General features: G+C 31.1%; 1 long non-coding RNA gene across 1 annotated transcript; it reads right to left on the bottom strand.

The window, feature by feature from the left end:
* Positions 1–466: 466 nt before the first annotated feature.
* LOC141629553 (uncharacterized) lies at positions 467–1619 on the bottom strand. Its single transcript, XR_012537310.1, has 3 exons — positions 1549–1619; positions 1327–1419; positions 467–827 (listed from the first exon to the last, which is right to left on the bottom strand). It is a non-coding gene; the product is annotated as an uncharacterized LOC141629553 (long non-coding RNA).
* Positions 1620–8611: the final 6992 nt, after the last annotated feature.

The raw sequence follows: 8611 nt of genomic DNA, 5'->3' as shown, positions 1-8611 counted from the left end.
AAAAAGTACTCCAAGATATCATCGAACTGAAAATTCGGAAGAAAATTCGAATTGAAAAAGTACTCCAAGGTACTAATAGGAAGACACCTAATCTTGGAGTATACAGTAATTATCGAAAGTAGAATTACTCTTTGAGCCATTAATTGCGTATAGAATGTAAACAATAATGATCAAAATTAGGTGCGTATAGAATGTAAAACGTAAAATGTTCTATCATAATTAATAAGGTTAATGCTCTTTGAGCCATTAATTGTCAAAGCAAATTTCTAATAAAATAATCCAACATATCATCGAACTGAAAATTCAGAAGAAAGACTTTCTTAATCAAAATTTATAGCACACGGTTTCCCTCAAAAAAAAAATTATAGCACACGGAATATTGAAGTCATAGTTTATATGACAGCCGAAGCATGAACTCTCAGTGATCACCAACAAAATAAAAAAAAAACTTAAAAATAAATGGTGAGTACTAAAATTTACGGAATATATGGAAACCTATTAGTTCGATAAACCTATTACCAAAACAAAAGAGTTGTACCCTGTCATTGTTTTGAACACTCAAATTGTTTGGTACAAAAACTTTGTTGTTGAAATTGCGTATAGAATGTAAACTTATCCGTTCAAATAAGCCAGTCAAGAAACTGCAAAAAGAGTGATTACCATCAAATGGGCTTCCTCCAAAAAATGAACTTAAGATGTTGAATGGATCATGCATACCGCGACCTCCACTCATTCCTTCCTTGGCTGCATCTTCACCATTCACATCATATATCTTACGCTTTTCAGGACCGTTCAGTATCTCATGGGCATGAGCCGAACTCCTTGAACTGCAAACATAAGGCATAAGTCCACTTTCACTCACTTCCAAACGAAATATTTAGTAGTACTAAACATTTACAAAAGTCAAAAAATCAAATGTTTCCTGGCTATGGTCTTCAAACATTTAGTTCATGTTCGTGTCTTACAAATTTTCTTAGCTTTATTTTAGATAGAACTGACTATTATTATTTTACATGTAAATGACGGGTTTAAACGATTATTTGTCGGCCAACCCAAAATTATTATGGGATCAAAGCTTTATTGCTATTATAAGTTCTCCAAATGTTGGCCTACACATCAACATATCCAAGATCGCTTACGAAACCCCTCAAGCAATCATCATACATAACGTTGCATAAGCCTACCCGATAAAACAACCCGATAAACGAATGAACAAAGTGCAATGCATGCATGCAGTAATGAAATAACATCCTTTCCTATACGACTAAGCTAAACTTTGAACCAAAATTAGGCAACTGTCTATCAATAATAAATCCAAACAAATACCTTAACCTCAATCAACACCAACTCATTTGTTCAAATATTACATCTTCAGATCAGGATTCGCTTGCCTCTGCTTTTGAAGTTGAGCTTGATCCACTTTCATAAAATAAAGCAGGGAATCACCGCATTTGAATTGTTAGGACTCAAATAGTCACATTCATATCACAAAAAATAGAGCTTCAAATTCCAAGAAAACCGTAAAAAAGCACAATTTTTTACAATTACCTGGGTATGACGGGTCACTGCTCACTGAGTCGAATGTTAGCCTTGATGGATTATGCTCCATAAGATAAAATTTAGCAGTAAATAATTCGATAAAATCAATTAATTGATTGATTGATTGATTATGAATTGAAGATAACCAAACAATAATAAGCAAACAAATAGAAGACAGAAAAAATTAGGAAACAATAATTACTAAACAAATTCAACTGCTAATAGTGAATTATCAGAGTGCAAAGGAAATTAAATAATATAGATTTACCTAGTTGAAGTGAGTCGTCCACGCCGTATTGAGTCGAGTCACGGATTCACTGAGTGACAAAGCCAATTAGTCACTTCTCTGAATCTATATTTGGTACTCCTTGGTTTGGAATTTATGAAATCCGGTTAACAAACAGCCACACAGAAGAATGGAAGATGAACAGTAGAGGATTAATTAGTGTTTTATTTAATGTTAAATAAAGATAACAATACAGATAATCAAAACCTTGAAAAAGATGAAGATGAAATCAACGAATGTCACGAAATGTTAAAACATAGAAGTCATTCAGACAAATTTGATAGTGATGGAGTTATTAAGCGAACTAAAGCTCTAGATGATTAAAAATGGCGGAAATTGAAGGGTAAATATTATCACCTGTCATGGCTGTCAATCTGCCATAGAGCTCTCTTTCGAGGTTGTTCTGGTCAAGAGATGTTTAAATTTTAAACATGAGACCAGAACGTGTCAATTTCACCACCATAGCAACCATCAAAATTAAGAAAACGATAACAGTTTGAATTGAATCGGCGGCGTCGATTGGTCTGTGCGAAAGCCGATTTGCAAATAGAGGTGTTTATTGTCTTCTTTGGAGTTGTAGGGTGAACGAAGTGGAGATGAAGGCTATGAAAGTCGTTTGTGTGCGACATTTGATTAATCAAGCGATTGTTCTAAGTGGCAAAAATTAGGGTGTTTTGACGGTGGTGGTAGGTTATTGTTAGAATTGTACTATGCAATCTAAGGTTTAGGGAGATAATAATTAAATTACGGAGTAAATAAATAAGATGGTGAAGTGGGGAAGGAAAAGTAATGGACATGGGAAATAGAGATGAAAGAGTAATGGACGACGGAGTAAATGAATAAGATAGGGAAGAGGGGAAGGAAAAGTAATGGACATGGGAAATAGAGATGAAAGAGTAATGGACGACGGAGTAAATGAATAAGATAGGGAAGAGGGGAAGGAAAAGTAATGGACATGGGAAATAGAGATGAAAGAGTAATGGACGACGGAGTAAATGAATAAGATAGGGAAGTGGGGAAGGAAAAGTAATGGACATGGGAAATAGAGATGAAAGAGTAATGGACGACGGAGTAAATGAATAAGATAGGGAAGAGGGGAAGGAAAAGTAATGGACCTGGGAAATAGAGATTAAAGAGTAATGGACGATTATGCCCCTAATTTTCTACTACCAGTTTAATCTTGTGAGTTGATGGAATATTTTTTTTTTGTGTTGATGTGGCCATATTGCAAAACCGTGATTGGCTCAAACAAAACTGATTTTGTGAGGTTGAATGTGAGGGCTGCATTACCTTAATTCTCAAAGGAGATTGTGTCACCTCAGCTTTTTATCAAGATTCTTTTATATATATAATGATGATTAGCAATTAAAGCCATTTACTCCTATTTGCTCTATAACAGGGAGTAGCAAATACTAGCTGGCTACCTCTGGTCCTCTAGGAATACAAAAGCTTCTTTTCTTAGTAAAATATTACTTCCTCCATTCAACTTCACTCTACCACTTTCTTTTTTCATATTTGCCAACGCGTGTTTTACGCGCTAAATATCATTAGTTACGTATTTGCAAAAATTATGAAAGTTAGATATTTTTAATATATTCGTAAAGACGAATCAAACAAGATCTCACATGAATATATTTCCACTTACGTATCGAGAGAAAATCGAAATTGAATACACAATTGTGAATAGTGTACAAAAGTGAAATAGGTAGAGTGGAGTTGAATGGAGGAAGTATTATTTTAAATTAGGGATCCGAAAATGAATTAATTTGAACCCAATTTATAATGTGAGAGAAACAATTTTATACTCAAAAAATTAGAATATATACAAAATTTTCGATAAGAAAGAACTTATCTGAAACAAAAATTAATAATACTCCCTCCATTCTTGTTTGATGTTCCCATTTGTTTTTGGTGGAACAACCAAGACAAAAAGGATTAAAAACAAGTGGACCAATTTTTAGCAATAAAAAAAAGACTAAGCTAGCAAATGGGTCAATTTTTAGCAATAAAAGAAGGATCGTGCTTTTTCACATACGAATTTTACTTTTTCACCTACATCTTTTACAATTTTACCATTGTCATTTTTTTTTCATTTTCTCAGCCAATTAATTTTTTTTTTCCTCCATTCCCTCATCTCCCTTCACCACCATCACCACCTCCGTTCACAAACTCTTGCTCCAATAGATGCACATGACGTTTCTCCGTCCGACCTCATTGCCTATACTCTAGTCTAATGATATCTTTTTATACGTTCAGAGAAGATAACATAAGGTCTCCATATTAAGAACAAAGTATTAATTGAGCATGCCGGTTGTTGCTTGTTGTTTGTGAATGAGTCAAATGGTTCTATGTAGTAAGAATTGCTCTTTACTAATTATTACTACTCTACTAGCCAACTGGTAACACGCACCTATGGTATGATTCACAAAGATGAAGAATATGGATACAGTAGGTTGTATGCGCTGGAAACATATTAATATCAGTCAATTTCACTAATTAACAAACCCTAATAATTTCAATAAAATATATTAATAATTGTTGAACAACAAAATTACTTAACTAATTTGAGAATTATAATTCATTATTCAAGATTTTAGAACAATTAGATTCAATTTTAGGGTTTGGTATATACAAAACTTAAGGGGCTGTTTGGTTCACCCAAAAAAGGTATGGGATATGGGTTTCTCATACCCAAGGAGGGGGGTGGGTATGAGATTGATACCCACGGGTATCAAACTAAATTGATCAAAAATATGAAAAAACAAATTATAGCATATTGTAAATCCAATTTTTTATATACTTATTTGGTTAACTAATCATTTTCATGATTTTATAATATTGAAAATTATTATTTATAATACTTTAATTTACGCATTTTAACCTTAATTGATGTTCAAACCCATACAACTCAAAAATGAACCAAACACAAGGTATGAGGAATCAAGTACCAAACTCATACCACTCGGGTATGATTCTTGATTCCAACCCCATACCCGTGCACGAAACAAACGCCCCCTAATTTGTCTAGCTTAAGAAAAGGGTACGATATGGAAAGAAAATGAAAAAAATGTATGTGAAAGAGTAAAATAAATAGGATTAAGTGGGCTAATATATGGTATATAGTGTAAATATGTAATGGCAACAATGACCATTTGATCATTTAGGCCCAAAAATAGAAAGAAACCAAATGGGGACATTATATTGAAATGACCAAAAAAGAAAAATGGAGCATCAAAGGAGAATGAAGGGAGTAATACACAAATATAAAAGGGACTTACTAAATCCAACACTAGAGATGTCAATCTCATCCGCATCCACTAAATATCCATCCACCCGATTTAAATGGACGGACGAAAACCCCAAATAAATGGATGATGGATGGATGTTGGATGAAGCTAAATCCAACCCGCCACCCGATATTCTTCCTTTTTTGAAAAAAAAAATTCATTCATCTCCTATATACTAGAGAATAAGGATTCTCAAAAAGTTTTCCCTCCAAAATGCTCTAAATTAAATATGGAAATAAATTAGATTCCATTAGAGTAATCTTTATTTTAAAAATAATATTTTCATCATTAAACTTTAAAATTTAGCTTTTAGCTAAAATAAATAAATCTGGTATATAAAATAGTAAACTATACATAACTATAAACGGTTATTTTTAACTTCTTGACGAAAAATGAGTTTATTAAAATAATTTAAGAAAACTTAAAAACAACCTAATTATTTCATAAGTTAATTTAAGAAAACTTAGTTTATTTTTAACCGCTTTCCATTGCACCTCTCCGTCGAGTAGTCTACGCATAACAAGGTTAGTCTTGGATTCGTCCGTTTTAAGTTCGTGTAACAAACCCACCCTTCACCTTAATTAGTTTGTTTGTTTGTTTTTTTTTTTCCTCCACAATTCAAAAAAAGAGGGAAAAAGAACAAAGAGAGCAACAAGTCAACAACAATGGAGAAAGATCACACCGACGACGCGCCTTCAAATTCGATCTCAGGTGAAAAAAAGAAATTAAAATATGCGTTTTTTGGCGTTTTTTTTTTTACTCCATAGTGTAGTTACTTCAATTTGTCACAAATTATTATAATATGCTTGAAAATTGCATGATTCTAAAAACTAAATTCTTATTAATTCTTGTTTTATTAGACGATATAGCATGATATTGTCTGTGTTTGTTTTCGGCGATTCTTTGTTACTCTATAGTCGTCATATTATTGCAAACTATATACAATAATCTTTTTGTGAAAAGTATGATTGCATTTGCTAATGCAAGAATGCACAAGGTGATTTGTTTTGTGATCGATAAATTTCCGAGTATTAGAGACAATGAGAACCGCGGTTCTATTTCCTCTCTCTTATCGGCAAAATTACTATAGCGATATTTGCGCATGTTTATTACGATGATGTTTGCGTTTTCCCCTCAAGATTTTCTATAATTTTGTTCACAAAAGATACTTATTAACATGTTTGTGGACATTTTACGATTTTTTCGTTCTTAGAGTTAAAGAGTGATGGCGATTTGGCGACGGACAATTTATAAAATATTATTAAAATGCTAGCCTAAAAATGTCACGTAGAAAATATCACATAGGATGAAAATAAAGCCACGTACACAATAACAATGTGAGTTGACAAACTAATATGACATGGATTATCAATTTATTATTATATTGCATTAATTTAATTTACTTATTTCTTTAAAAATTTATCCATATTTCATTAGCGTTAAACTTCTATAAAATATTATTAAAAGGTTAGCCTAAAAATGCCACGTAGAAAATGCCACATAAGATGAAAATAAAGCCACGTACACAATAACAATATGACTTGGCAAACTAATATGAAATGGATTATCAATTTATCATTATATCTATAAAATACTATTAAAAGGCTAGCCTAAAAATGTCACATAGATAATGCCACATAAGATGAAAAAAAAGCCACATACACAATAACAATATGACTTGGCAAACTAATCACAAATAGGATTATACATTCAGTTGTACCATAAGCATGATACAACCAAATATAAGAATTCGAGCTTACGTGTATTCTTTCTGAGCTAATTTAAATTTCATGTTTTTAATGTGTAAATGAATGAACTCAATATTTTCTAATAAAACTCATATTCTTTAATATAAAGCTCTGATACTTTGACACAAAGCTCAGGTTTCACACCGTACAACATATACAATTGGTTGTATAGTCCATAAATTGCAAACTAATATGACATGCATTATCAATTTATTATTATATTGCATTAATTTAATTCACTTATTTTCTTTAAAAATCCATCCATATTCCATTAGTTTTAAATTTAATTAACTAAAAAAAACTATAACAAAAAAATACGCATTAACTATAAGTTAATAATTTCAAGATATTTCATATGGAGTAGTATTATATGTATTCGAAATAAAAAAACTGAACATATAAGAAATTAAGAACGAAAAAGAATAAATGAAGTTAAAAAAAAATTTGTATTGTCACTAATTCACTATTGTTTTTTTTTTGAAAGGCATTAATTAACTATTGTTATTACTAGAAAAAAACAATAATATACCATAACTTTGTTGTATATAGAAGATGTTTTACAGAACTAATTAATCAACAAATGAGTATTAAAGATCATATAGAATATTTTCTTAGGAAAATATAAAATATTTGGAAAATAAATATTTATTTAATTTAAGTAATTTACATATAAATTTTGTAAATACTTAACTGAAATTATAGACTAATAATAGAATTTTAAAAGGGTAGTAATACAATGTATTTAGTTCATGAAATTATTTCACGTAAAGGATAAGGTTTTATAAAAAAAAAACACAAATTGCGTTGTTTAGCAATATATTTAGTAAGTAAACTAAAATAATTATATTTATAATTTTGTGTTCATGGTAAATTTAAACGAGACCTTCTCCATTCCACTTTTATTGTTTAATTATCCTTTAAAATTTATTCCAAATTAATTGTTTTTTCGAAATCTATACAATAATATAAAACACTACTACAAATACAGGCTATAACAACGGTCAAAAACCGTTGTTATATAAAAAAGCGGACGTTGTTAAAGCGTCCGTTGTAAAAGGTTTTAACAACGGTTGGTTTTCTTAAGGAAACCGTTGTTAAAAATATTAACAACGGTTTTAAGTATAAAAACCCGTTGTGGAAAGTGTGACTCAATTTTGGGGGGAAAGTTATAACAACGGGTTTTAATATACAAAACCGTTGTTATAACTAAAGACAACGGGTTGCTTGTAAATAACCGTTGTTGTTTGTTCTTAAAAAATAAAAAAAAATTAAATTAAATATTACTAGATGCATGCATAATTACGGCCCGTTAGAATTCCGATGCATGCATTATTACTGACATCACTGTATATATGAACGGATAATATGGAATGAGAAGGGTTAGTAATAAGATTTGAAGCAGCATTATTGAGAGATATGATGATGATTATGGCACAACTTCCTAACATATATATTAATTAAAAAACAACTCAACCCACACTTTGCTTAGTATAAATACATTGCATTATCTCAACTAACATTTCCATTATCTCAATATATTCATCTCCAAACCCTAACTGCTAAAACAAACTCTACTTAATCTTTCAAAACAAACTCCAAAAACTCCAACAAAATGAATGATTTCATCCTTAAGACTCTTACCATGATCGAGAACAACAACGACTTCATCTCAGGTTTCTCCATATTGAGGAAAGTTTCAGGAGCTACCTTGCGGATGCTCGATCCGCATTGAAGCACGCCAAAGAAGATGG

Source organism: Silene latifolia, chromosome 2 (assembly GCF_048544455.1).
Source record: "Silene latifolia isolate original U9 population chromosome 2, ASM4854445v1, whole genome shotgun sequence".
In the NCBI taxonomy this organism is placed as follows: domain Eukaryota; kingdom Viridiplantae; phylum Streptophyta; class Magnoliopsida; order Caryophyllales; family Caryophyllaceae; genus Silene; species Silene latifolia.
This window is presented reverse-complemented; position numbering and strand designations above follow the sequence as displayed.